Source organism: Malurus melanocephalus, unplaced genomic scaffold (genome assembly GCF_030028575.1).
Source record: "Malurus melanocephalus ecotype Western Australia unplaced genomic scaffold, MMel_1.1 scaffold_90, whole genome shotgun sequence".
Lineage (NCBI taxonomy): Eukaryota > Metazoa > Chordata > Aves > Passeriformes > Maluridae > Malurus > Malurus melanocephalus.
In genome coordinates, this window is record NW_026623322.1 from 178,827 (window position 1) to 192,690 (window position 13,864).

General features: G+C 42.5%; 1 protein-coding gene across 1 annotated transcript in view; it reads right to left on the bottom strand.

Annotated features, from left to right (window-relative positions):
• The window catches only part of PCMTD1 (protein-L-isoaspartate (D-aspartate) O-methyltransferase domain containing 1), a 42,452-nt gene extending 29,606 nt beyond the window's left edge, over positions 1–12,846 (bottom strand). Inside the window, exon 1 of the mRNA XM_057368310.1 lies at positions 12,661–12,846. The gene's annotated coding sequence lies outside the window, so the exon portion shown is untranslated. The remainder of the gene's footprint in view (positions 1–12,660) is intronic.
• Between the last annotated feature and the right edge of the window lie 1,018 nt (positions 12,847–13,864).

The following is a 13,864-nucleotide window of genomic DNA, read 5'->3' on the forward strand; positions in this document are numbered from 1 at the left end:
GTTTTTTTTTTTTCCCCCTCTTCTTTGAACTAGGATACATTCCTTTCTTGGTCATGCCTACTGTACTGAAATTGTTTTTCTCATCTGAAATTCCACCTACCCTCTTCACACGAYACCAAGGACTGAATGCTGGAAGGAACATTTTTCTATACATCAGTTCTGTTATGCCAAACCTGTTTGCAGGYATGCTAATAAAGACTTGAAAATTCTTTACCTTTTATTACAAAGCAAAGCAGACAATCCTACGTACATCCTGGATGGAAATTTTAATGTGCAGCTTAACCCCATGTCCTGAATTGGCTCTCCTTACTGCTTAAAATCTGGGCAACAAAACAAAAATGGCCAGGCTGAGCCTCTCAGTCTTCAAGAGCAGTTTCTTCTTCTAACATAGACTCACTGATTGCTAGTAAGGAATATCTACTGGTYGTCTGTACAAAATTATTTCCTCCACACACTTCACACCCCAAATRCATGAGATATTTAGGATTTGCCTACCTACAAACATATTGAATCTAATCATTAATTATACAAAAAAACTTTAAATTGGGAYCAAATACAGAAACTTCTCTTCAAAGGATTTGCTAGTGTCTAATTTCATAATAATTTTTAATTCAGGCAGTATCTACCATAAATCTTTTGTCAAGAAATGTTATTTATAAAATGAAAAAGCCCCCATGAATAAAGAAGGTTGATGAGATGACTAACAGCTCTCAAATTCCCTGATTAACCTGTCTTTGCACAAGTCTCATGAGATTTTAAGCACCTGACATTACCACCTGTCCTGAAGAYATCAGTCTGTCTGGCACAAAGAGTTTGCCAGTTACTGACAGACAGCATTAARAACCAGTTGCTGCTCAGACCCAGAGCCAGCTCTGCCTTACTTGAAACAGATGACCAGAAGTGCTGATAAGAAAGTAGGCCCTTAAGTGCTCTGAAAATAATTTTTCAAAGCAGCAAGATGCTGCTGGCTAGCAATATATTAAAAAATTCCTAGATCTAAAATCTGCTATGTGTCAGCTCAGTGATAAAGTCTACTAGAATCAAAAAGAAACCCTAAACTATTTCAGTAATTTCAGAGAGCAGTGATAACGGAAGTCTGAATACCTGATTGAAAATGGTAAGAGCCAAAGTCTGTGGCAGTATGTGATGCAGCTTGAGTGACAGAACTACACAGTCTCTGGTAACAGTACCTGATCAGAGCAGCATGGCATGTTATTTTCCCACTATTCAGTGGCAAGCTGTCAGCAAAACAAGCACTGCCAGTCCGTTGCTTGCCCTTAGAGTTCAGCTATAGGCAAATTGGTGATCGCATCTCAACAGGTTGTATGTATACCTTTACGACAGAATGAACACTGGCTGTGCCCCTGCATACCCTATGGTGTACCATCAATTGCAGACTTCGAAATAATTAATATTTCTTGTCTACACACACCCAGTCCAAAACATTTCTTGTTGCTCAGCTGTAAGACAGTGCATAAAATGCTCTCATCTCTGGGGAGCCTAAGATGACTTGGTGACCTTTCAAAGCTCCGCTGAAGATCTCATAAGCGAAGGATATCAGTTTAATCCAATGTCTAACATGCAGAAGTTCCCCTGCCCTTCCTCTGATACTGGTGTCCTGACAGAATCTGGCAGTCCTCCTCTAGCACATTTTGTAAAGGTCTCAGCYCCTGAGAGTTGTGCCTACAGCTATGCCTAGTCCCAGGCCACAACTATTTTTAGCTTGTCCAGTATAAACTAGCCAAAGAGCTTTATCACAGTCTGGTTGGGAGAAAGGGAAAAGATGAAAAGCCTCTCTCAAGGGCCCAACAGACTGACACAAACAGGAGATAGCAGGTAATAGCAGTTTGTTCACTGCCTAAAATATCAGAACTTCACAACAGATATGAATTATTGTTTCATACATATGGATGTCTGATATTCACTGAGTCTGTCTCATGCACCTGTTTGGCAGATCAGAAACTGCTGTCTGTGCACATATTTCACAAATTAGTGAGATATAGAGTGACCAGGCTGCAAAACTCATTGCCACAATCCACAGCTTTGTAGATGGATATTTAACACAGAGTAGTAATTTCAAGTAGGTTCATGTAAGCTATAACAGACAAATGTTAAGAATTAGAAGAGCTGTAGAGTGATGTGTAAAACAAACAAGTTCTTGTGTATCTAATCCTGTTTCGCCTGAAAAGGCAGAAAGCATAAAAGTGACATAAACATTTCTGCAAATTTTAGTGTTATTTTGATCACTTTCCAGCTAAGACACCTTGACATCTATAAAAAACAAGCCAAATACTCAACTTTTTAAAAACAAAACTGGTTTGWCTTCATGAAAGAAAATGGTTAATAATTTAGTTTGGGTAGAACAGAACAAACCAGAACACAACAAACCACAGTAAAATGATGCCCCCTTTACTTTGAGCAATCACCTTCAGAGAGTAGCCAGTACCAACTGGGGGCATGGGAGAGAGAATCCTCTTTCATGATGAGGTATAAAGCAGGCTTTGTACAAGAACTGAAACATGTTTTCCTAACCTTTTACCATAAAAGTTATAGTTCTTAAGCAGATCAAGTCACACTTCATATAACTTTGACTAGGCAAAATTTTCACTATTTCAGCCCGTACTAAGTTTCAAAAATTTATTGCACATAACCATTTCAAGTTATTTAAATAACTCACTTCCAGCAGCAACAGAACAACATACGCCTGTTGCCTTTAGCAAAAGAAAATAGAAATGAGGTCAAGTGTAAAAATAGAAGATAGTTACATTCCTGACACTTGAAACCTCATCTTGGAGCTATGCATTTACTTCAGTCTCTACAAAAAAAAAAAAAAACCCAAGCCCAATTAAAAAACAAAAATATCAATCAAATTTATCAAGCTCCAAGTACACTAAAACTTTTTAGTTTAAAAAATAACTTAAYAACATAAATGACTCAAACATGTATTATCATGATGTTTGCTTTTACAGCTAACTTTTATTTATTATACACTCTCTTCTTAYGAGATGATAAATAAATACAATTTAAGGAAAAACCTAATCCCAGTTCTTGTTTGATTCTTAAAACAGTCCAGCCCATTACAACAATATGATTTGAGAAGTTATTTTATTMCATAGGCCTGTAATTCCCAAGAGGGAAGAAAGAGTAAAACCTACTCCTGTTTCCTGGTTCTCTTCCTCAGAACCATGACACAAAATTCTTCCACTGACGCAGTCTTCCAGAAGCATCACATTGGGTTCATAATTTTTTTAAATTTAACTTGTTTGCTAACACTTGCACACTGAGTTACTTTTATCTTGTCAAAGAAAGCAATGGGTATCTACCCTACTTCCTTCTTTTTAATCCCCAAATCCTGCATATCTCCAAAAGCTTTACACTTTCAGGATCCATATCATAATCTCTCTCTTCACACATAGCATAAATTCATGAAGAACACAACTAAAAATGATATGACTTTGTCCATAAATCTCTACTACTTAAGATTTTCAGTGCTTACTTTATATAAAGGAGAGATCAACTATCCTTTCATGGTTCTTACCAAAAGAAAGTGATGATTTATCAAAACTTTCAAAGTATACAAATCAAGTATGAACCAAGTCTATATTAAATTCTACCAAAAAGTCTCTAGTCATCAAGGAAAAAAAAAAATCAACACTTTAGTTACAATGTAAAAGGTTACAGCATTAATGCCATTATCAAAGTCTGTTTCACAAAGCTTCATGCGAATATTCTATTATCCCTACTTTGAGGTAATGTTTCAAAGTGTTGCTTTTGTAATCACTAGTATCACTAGAATCAGTATCACTAGAATTGACACCTCTGCGGGCAGTGAGTATTTCCCACAGGGCTTGCAAATGATTAAACAGATCATTTTCCTGCACATATCAAAGGTAACCTTGTTGGGTTAATGTTATAGAAAGCTTTTCTACACACAAAGGGGCAGAGGTAAACTTAGGAGTGGGGGARATACATGTGAATATCCTGACCTGGGCTACCATGAACCTTCTCCACACTCCCACCACCATGGTGCCTCTCCAAGGCATTTCTCAGATCAAAAGCCATGACTCTTACAGGGCTACAAGAGTTACTATAGAGGGCAGGGGAAAGGGACTTGGGGATGCTTAGAAGAACCAGAGGTAGGGAATGGGAAAAATCACAGTGACTAGGGGAGAAACGAGCACAGGAAAGCCAGGGTTATAGTGACAAGAGGGACAGGCCACCCGTGAGCAGGCTACAGGTCAGTATGTGTGTCCAGCTGTGCTCTGCCTATCTTGTCTGGTAATCTCCTTCTGCAASTCTTTCTTGGGCCTCTGTTTGGTGCCCATGTGCATCTACAGGACATGGAGTCAGATCACAGGGTCCAGGTGGTCTGTGGTGCCAGCAAAGCAGGGTGTGAGCTTCTCCAGGTCAGGGTGTAATTTCACAGCATACCAAGCAGGACTACCAGCAAACGGGTAGAGTGGACTTGGATCTGGGACAGGATAGACTGAGTGAGGCAGCAGAAGGAGACAGCTGCTGGAAGAACAAAGAARGGTCCAAGGTGAGCTGCTGGAGAATCTGTGGTGTTTGGGATTGGCAGCTGAGCATGTTCATTTGTGTAAGAGGCAATGGGACATAAATGGACKGAAGAGCTGGTTCCAGGGTAGAATGAGCGCCTAAACCCAGAAACTGGAAAGATTCATAACATAAACAAATATGTGCTTGCAGACATTTAGCTTGGCCATCCAGAAAGAGTAACAGGTTAAGRCCAGTGGTGCTGTTTGTGCCTGCATTAGTGCAGTTTCTGTGTTGGTGTGGTGGCAAATTATATATGTACATATATGTGCATGCTGAAYACATGTTTGTTTGCTACTGAGAACATGTACTTAGCATCACTACTCACTGGACCTGAGGCCACTAAAAACCTAACCTAAACTAAAAACTAGAAATACTTGAACAAAACCCCTTATAGGCCTTCTTTAGAAAYCCAAAACAAAACACATAAGCACATTTTTAACTTGAAAATGTTTCTGAATTATTGTTTTTCTTTGTCTCCAGGTATGAATCAAGTACTACTCTAAATGTGGCTCCGAAGTTATAATTTGCTTACAGTACCAAGAATAGCAGATGTCATCTGGAAGGGATTTGAAGCATTTGTGAAGGCTCCAGTAACCATTCTAAGACATGCACGCAAATATTTCAGCAAGAAATGGAAGTTGAAAACCTTTTACCATTACCTATATAGTAGCTGTGCACTGCACAGCTCAAGTTAATCATCATTCCCACAGTCTTACTGTGGTTTTTTTGCACACATAGAAAGCACATGATTTTCACCTGACAAAAGTGTAGTTTACAGATATAACACAAGAGGCTGCTATGCTCACACAACCTGATGTAGTTACATCATGAAAACAACTCCAGCTAATCCAGAGAATGCCAGAATTGAGAAGTCAAATTTTACACTGACTTTTTCTGACAACTGAATTACTTCAAAAAACGTCGCAGAATCTCAGGAAACTTGGCAGTAAGGAGTCTTAGTCATGATGAATGCATAATTAACTGAAGCAAATAATGAGCGACTGAGGCCTATGGATTTTATAATACTGCAGATGTCAGCTCAGCAGAAGTCAAAAAAACACAGCACCTCAACTTTTTTGTGTCCTTCCAGTTTCACTGATCTTCTGACCACAATAATGCCAAATTTAGAGTTTCTTGAAGGGAGAACATGGCAAAGCTTAACAAACTGGACTGCACTGAATGGAAAGAAAACCACAGTTTATTCTCAAAAGGGTAAAGGGGACAGTTTTGCAAATAAAAAGCAGGATCACATGCAGCAGGAGAAAACAAGCCAGCAAAACCCCACCACCAGGTTCCAACAAAAACTACAAGAGTAAACAAGAAGTGCACGAGTCTCAAGGAAAGATTTTCCAATGAAAATCAAATCCTGTAATGGTAAACTGATGTCCCAGTAGAAATACAGCAGTCCTTATTAGCTGAAGTTATTAGTACTACAGAAATATTAACCATTTGTCAAAATTAAGCATCTCCTTYAGAGAACTTTGGAGTTCACCCTTTCAGCAATGCTGACTTCCATACATTTCAGCCATACAYATCAAGCAAAAACAACTGTGCTGAAAATATTATTATGAGGATATTGGCTCCCACAATCATCTCTTTTTTAAACTTTGATATACAGACCATCATACAGCACAGTCATCCTGACTGGGTTGAGTAGTATTGCTTGGCTTTTTCTTTTATATGTCAAGAAAACCACATGGTAATTCCCAAATATCTGCTAAAAGTATTTGGTACAGAAATAACAAATTCTCCAAATAGTAATCACCTCTCATTTTCTGCCAAGCACATGGTCCTAATTCTTCTTTCAATGTTAAAACAACCATTTACAGGAATCAAGCCTTTCAYTTGCAACAGGGATGCCATAGGCATATCAATTGCCAACTGTGATTCACTAGTTATTATAAACAATTCCAATTACTATCACTTCACTTACAAAAACCACACATTGATGCAGAAATCTTTTCAGAGAGGAAGATTTGTCTGGTTTTTAAATATGAACAAATAATTAAGACATGTCACCTCTGAGATGATCTCTTTGAAATCTAGTTCGCTTTCATTCCTGAAGACAACTCATAACAAATTCTATTTGTTTTGCWTGAAGGATGGTACCAATACATACTTTTAATAGTTACATTCTTTCTGTGTTCTACAATATTACTGCAAACTGCCTTTCACTACATCTTAAACTAGTACTTTAGAACATCTCTGATTTGACTCTCCCACCACTAAATCTAAAAAGACATTTGTAGACATCAGCTGGGGAAAAAAAAATCTTCCCAGTGACAGATGCCTCCTGGAGGAACATTATCCCAGTATTACAAAGTTGTCACTATTCATCCTGAAAATAGTTTTCAAGATTGCTTAATTTGCCATTAGAGATATGCAGCTATCACTTAAGACTTTAACAAGCCAATTGTTAAAAAATGGAAGAAATAATTRTGATTGCTGACAGTTTTAATGAGACATCTATTTAGGACTCAGGCAAAGAAAAGGTTTTGTAATAAAAACAGAAAACTTCTGGTATTTGCAATGTGACTCTAGTGCTCAAATACAGACTTCTAGTGCTATTTTAGGTGCTCATGCTAACTACTGGCTACTTGGCTGGTGCTACAGCAACAATTAGCACTAAATAACAAAACAGAAAACTCTTMTGCCCACATCCTGTCTTTGCTTCTCTTCGAGTAACTCGTAAGAGCTGTCTTTCTGTGTGACTTAAGAGTGCTTTGAAAGGAGCCTAACAGTTGGGACTGGAAAAGCAACTAGAAAAAAGGCCAAAAGAGACCAGGAGAGCAAACCTGGAGACACTGACTTGCAACCACTCTGTGATCACCAGGTTCTAAAAACATTCAGAACAGAGATTCTGTTTATAGTCTCTACACTGCCACAGAATTGGTYGGTTGCCCACAGGTTCCCTGTGCATGTATGTACATGCCATCTCCAGCAAAGAAAGCATGTCAGCAACCAAGACAAGGACTCTCTTCCCTAACCTCTCACCTACCCCTACTTTAGATTTATTCAGTCTGGCATCTTTTTTCGTTAATACTTCAGATAATGCAGACCTTCAATAAATCCTCTCAAATCTAATAGCTCCACAATGACAACTTAGATGCCCTACCGCATCTCCATAGAGAAGTCTTTCATTCGGGATTCAGAACATCCCATGTCACTATCAAACTACTTGATCTAATCCCATCACCTTTTATTTGTTTTCTCAGACAAGTTTTTTAAAAATTAATTCCAATTGTTCACCCTAGAAACTCAGCAAATCCAACTTTGTTTTGCAAGTGCATGCTGAGCACATACTTTGAGAAAATCAAGTGAAATGCGATACYTGAGAGGCATTCCAAACCTCACCTGTTATGTCACCTTAACAACACTCACAGTATCTTAAATGTCCAATTTCATGCAACTCACTGAGCTCGAACCCTGCACCTGTAAAAGCAAGATCTTTACATCCTTTTTTCATTAAACATGAAACAAAACAAAACCAGCCTTCATTTGCTAAGAAACAGGCTCCAAGCTTTTTTTTTTTCCATAAGACAGTGCCTTTAAGGAGTTCTAGTCACTCCACCTCCTAGAACTTCACCATATGAGAATATATCAGAATCTGTAACCTRTGATTTCCCAGAGTGATGCAGTGCCTAAACTCTTTTAGAGCTGTGGAGTTTAAGGTTTTGTCTTTTCTTCTTTAAATGCTTTGTAATGACTTCTAAATCAGGGTCTTTTCCTCACAATAAAGGACAATTTATATTTTTGTGCTTCAATTTAAAAGACTAGTGAAAATTTAGAAATACGTCACATACCAGTTGTAGTCCCAACGTACAAGTCATAAAGACCCTACAGCTGCTCTCCAGATCAGTTTCTAATAATTTTTTTCTTTCCAAAAATAAGTTTATTTGGACTAACTGCAATCTTTAAAGACATCTTTGCTTATGGTTTACATTTACTTCTTTCAGTAAGTTTCKGATCAGAAGCAGACTCAGCAAGAATCCACACACATACATTCCATCAATATTCCAAGCTCCCTGAGATCAGTTAACATCACTGTCAACTTTGCAACACTATGTCTGAAGCATGAAGTAGACATGMCATACCAGGACTAAAAGGACAGAGAACCAACACCACTGTTCTGAATGCCAGCCAGCTATCTTTCAGTCCTGCAAAAAATTACATCCAGCATCCTAACCTGCTAGAAATKTTATCCTTTCTTCAAGGACCAGAAGTTTGGGAAAGCCCAAATTTCTTAAATAACAACAGAAACTGCTTCAAGAGCTTGCATGAAGGAGGCCTRAAGGCTTTCATTAACATCCAGTGCACACAAATAAGTCCTAAAGGAATTGGAGCRCAGTAGTTATTTCCTGATGCTCTCATGTAATTATACCCATAATATTTAATATAAAATACCACACTTTAGTCCCTGTAAGTCCATAAATGATGAACTGCAACAGAGTAATGACACTTCTACAAAACAGGTACATTAAAATAATTATCCATCMAAAAAATCCACACTTGTTGGTTGGAGATGAAGCACATAGATCAACCTCTGACCCTACCAGAAGATTCCTGGAGTGCCTTAGGCCAGTCACATACCTGATTATTCATTTGCAAAACATCACTGCACATACATTCTACCCACTTCTGCTTTGAGGAATTTACCTTCTAAGTAGTAAAATAAATGAGATTACATTAAATCATATCAGCATTCTAGAGTGCCAAGCGCTATAGACTTCAAGGCACTTTTCCTACATACAGAGTTAATTAACCATCATCTAGGAACATCACTTTCAGTTCAGCAGGGTAAAATAGCAGATCTCTGTGACATTCCTGCTAAAAGGGAACAAAGCAGGAAATGACAAGAACAGGTACATGTAAYACACACCTCTCAGCCAGAAAAAGTGACTGCACTCTCAGGTGTTTCTCTCCATGCACCTAAGACCGGCACGAGCATTCCCATAATGCTTAATATTTCATAATTGCTTTTAATGTATTTGTTCTGAGGAACTTTTGAAATACCTGACAAACCTTTTGGAGACACTGCATGGAAAGATTTTATTGGCTGGTTCTGCGGGAAAAAAAACAAGAACCCTGAACTACRTCTTGCAGTAGGAAATTCAAGTTTGATCACTGTGCTAACATCTTTTAAGTTTGCCTAAAAGAAAAAATATCYTAGGCAAGACTTCCACCTGTACTGGCATCATGCCTAAGCCTACCTTTAGCTTCAGAAAACACACTTCCCATCTCAAAGCACTTAAAGTTTACAGAAACACTGTAAAGTGAGTGTTCTGGTATGATTCCACATAGGCATGGAAAACTACAATACATGTCTGGCACTTAAGCCCAATTCTTAGGTCCCCTACTAGGCAGAAGCCTCTACAAAAGGACCTGCAACTTGGGGCAGTCACTGACAGGCAAACAGAAGACTAAGCAATAAAAATCACCAAACTGCAAGATTATGATTATAAAGATGGCAAGGCTTCTTAATTTATAAATAGAATACTGCAAAATTGAAACTGGCCAGTCACATATATCTAAAGCAAGTCATGATATAGTTTAAATGAAAAAAATACAGAGAGAAGGCCAGTTAGAGAGGCAGGAAGATTTTTACAAGAATTCTGGAGTGAAGATCAGCGATTATGCAGGGAAGGAACCTAATCCTGCACAGACACAGTGATAAAATTTGGCCATCCAGGACTGCTCAGCATTAAATATTTTTTTCTGTTACTGGGCTTTCATTATATTCTCCTCACTGCAGACCTTCCAACAACATCCAATTGTATTTTCYAGCATTTCTGAGGGACACTGACTGTTGTAAAGAACATCTGGCTAAGTGTCCATCTCCAAAGCCCTCATTGTGGCTCTCTGACCTCACTCACATACTTCTTACATTCCTATCATTATATTTATTCACACAAAGTCAGTTAAAATACCAATAGATCTTTCATACAGTTTTCCATCTACACATCCAAAATACTTTTCAAACTTTCCCAACAAATCAGGCAGGAGYTCTGCAGAAGGCAGCTCCAATTATCCAAGCCTGATTCCTTCCAGACATCATCTGCCCAGTGTAAGGTAATGGTCCTGTTGAGGAAAAAAAATGTATCACACATCAGGATTCATTTGCAAGCATAATGGATTAACATCACAAAGACATTCTCACCCCACATTATTGTAATTTACTAACTTTAAGCGCTAGATTTTTTGTGTCTTGCATCTTAAAAAGCATTCTCTGTAACACAGAGGTCATATGGTCAGAAGGACTTCAGCTGACTGGTCTTATTCTGGATATTTTTGTGGGTGTCTCAAAGTTTCCCGGTCTTTATGAGGCAGAACCTTAGTTTCTTGCTAAAGTCTGCAGCTCAACTTTGACTTGACTTTCACTTGACAGGAGTAAAAAAATACCCACTAGGAAAACAGTAACTACGTCGGCCCTGGCAAGTACTGAAAGGACACAAGCATTTTCCACACACTGCAGCAGCTTAGTACTTTCATAAAGACTCTGAAGACCTTGTTTTCAAACAGACATCCCCTCACCCTTCCACTTAAGGCGTCTGTTTCCTTTTTTTGTTGTTTGGTAGGGTGGGGGTTTTTTTTGTTGTTTTTTTTGGGGTTTTTTTGTTATTCTGTTGGTTTGGTTTTTTGGGGTTTTTTTTTTGTTTTTTTTTTTTTTTTTTTTTTTTTTTTTTTTTTTTTACGACAGAGCTGCATAAAGCAGATCCAGGCTGCTGACCGAGTATCAAATAAATGCCAAGATTCCTTTCCCCTCTACCCCCCCCTTCCCCTTCCTGCAACTTCAATGCGAGCTGCTGACAACTGCGGAGACAGGGGGGAGGAGGGCGGACGGAGGGCAGACAAGACCCGCACATTCGCTACAGAACGCGGCCCGAGCTTTCGGGCCCAAGAGGAATCCCATTAACACCGCAGACCACAGCTCAGCTACAGACGTGACCCCAGGACGCCTCCCCGAGCAGATAACAACAAAGAAAACAGAGGGGAGGAGATGGCAGCCCCAGAGACAGTTCCTGCCCCTCCCCTTACGCTTCTCCCAGCCAAAACAGAGACCACAATATAAACAGAGACAAAATGTGCGTTTATGGCAAAACGGGGGGCAGGGGCAGCTTTCTCCTTTTCCCCCTGCCGCTGACGCCAGGAACGCTCACCGACCGACTCACCCTGGCTTGAGAAAAGCGAAGTTACCGCGCATTTCACACACTTTATTTACATAAACAAAGTATCTTCTTTTTGCTGCAGCTGCACCGCCTCCTCCACTCCCGAAAGGAGAAATACCCTTCATTTGCCCACGGGTTTTTCTTGAAACAGAACATAATGTTGTCTCACGCACCCCTCAACGATGCCTCGGCCCAGAAGACGCAGCCCCCACAAGMCCCTGAAGGTTATAAAGAGTCGACAGAGAAAAACGCAACCAAACAAACCAACCCCAAACAAAAACCCAAGCTCCCCTTCTCACTGCAAAGAGATAGATATATATATATATACATATATTATGCCCTCAAAGGCAAAAAGCAAACCCACAGCCGTCATGGCGGGGAAGGCAAGGCACTGAGCCCCAGCGGGGGATAAACGCTGCCCTCACCTTGCCTGCACCACCACCCCCCACCGGCTGGAACCTTCTCTCCTGCACTCGTCCTCTCACAGCTGCCCGGGCCCGCGGCGGTTATCAACCACCTCTCCTCCTCCCAATCCTTTTTGGGCCATAGATTTTTTATGGCGCAGGCGGTRCGAGGGCGCGGGGGTCGAGCAAAGGAGAAGAAGGAGGAGGATGAAGGGGCTGCCGAAGGCGTACGCACAGAGCCCGTGTTGTCCCCTCCCTGAGCGAGCCCTCGCCCYGTCCCGGCTGCGCAAAAACAACCGCCCCCCCCCCAGCTCCCTTCCCCCGCGCCTGCGTATGGGCCGCGGACAATGGGCATCGGAGCGCCCCAGGAGCCAGCGGAGGGCAAGGGCCGGAGGGCAGGGGCCGGCGGGCAGCGCTCTCCCCCTCCCCCACCGCAACCCACCGTCCCGGCCGTCCAACGGGGCCTCCGCGCYGCACAGCGCGGCCGGAGCGCAGTTCTGCCCACCAACCCCCGCACAGTGCGGGACACTCACCCGTTCCGCAGCGGGCCCCGGACCCTGCGCTGGGCGGCAGCGGCGAGACCCGCCTGGGGGGGCAGGAGAGCGCTCCGGCCGGCCGTTCGAGCGGAGGGCGGCGCTGGCAGGCGCGGGCCGGGCAGTGCGGGTCGGTTCCGCGGCCGGTGCCGGTGCCGGTGCGAGGGACGGGACGGGACGGGACAGGGCGGGGAGGCGGGGCCCGACAGCTGAGAGGATGTAAACACAGCGTCACGTCACCCCGCCCCCCGCGCGCGCGGGGCCGCCGGGCGAGGCGAGGGCGAGCGCTGCTCCGCTCCGCTCCGCGCCCGGCCCTGATTGGCCGCACCACAGCCAATGGGCGGCCGGCGCTCGCGGCGCTCGTCAGCAGTCGCCCCGGGGTCGCGGGGGAGCCGAGCGTTCAGCTCTCCGTCACTCCCGCTCCTTCTCCCGCCCCGCCGCCTGGGAATCCTTGGAAATCCCGTGTCCCCGGCCGCCTTATCTCCCGCGGGCCGCCGAGGATGGCCAACAGGACCGTGTTCTCGTGCGGAAGGGCCGAGCCGCGGTGGGGGGGACCGGCAGCGGTGGGGCACTGCGGGTGGGTTGCGGGGGATACGCCGGAGGCCCGGATTTAAAAACATGCGCAAGATGCCCGTCCGAAATAGCTTCGCTTTCCCAGGGCCTCCGTGGTTTGTGGCGTTCTCGCGTTTCTCAGTGCACGCAGCGCCTCTCTCAAAGGGGGGCATAAAGTTCTCCTCATGCTCCGAGAGAAGGGCCCTCGGCTTTGCTGTCGAAGCTCCGAAAGATAGTTTGAAAAACACAGGGCAGAAGAGAGAGCACAGGGAAATCGTCGAGCAATTACTAGAAATGCTAAAGAATGTCTAAAGGAGAGGTATGAAAATGGTAAAATGTTTGGTGGGGATGCTACATTAAGAGCAGCTGAGGTCACTTGGCTTGTTCTGCCTGGACAAGAGACTGGGGGGAAACCTCACAGCAGACTGCAGCTTCGCTGAGAAGTGGAGGGGCAGGCATTTGATTTCTTCTCTCTGGTGACCAGTGAAGRGCCTGTGGGAACGGCATGAACAAGGAGGTTTAGGTTGGATATTAGGGAAATATTCTTCACGCTGAGGGTTGTTGAGAGTGGAACAGAACAGGCTCCCCAGAGAAGTGGTTATGGCACTAAGCCTGTGTCATGGTTTGAACTTGGCYGAAAAAAGCCAAAGCA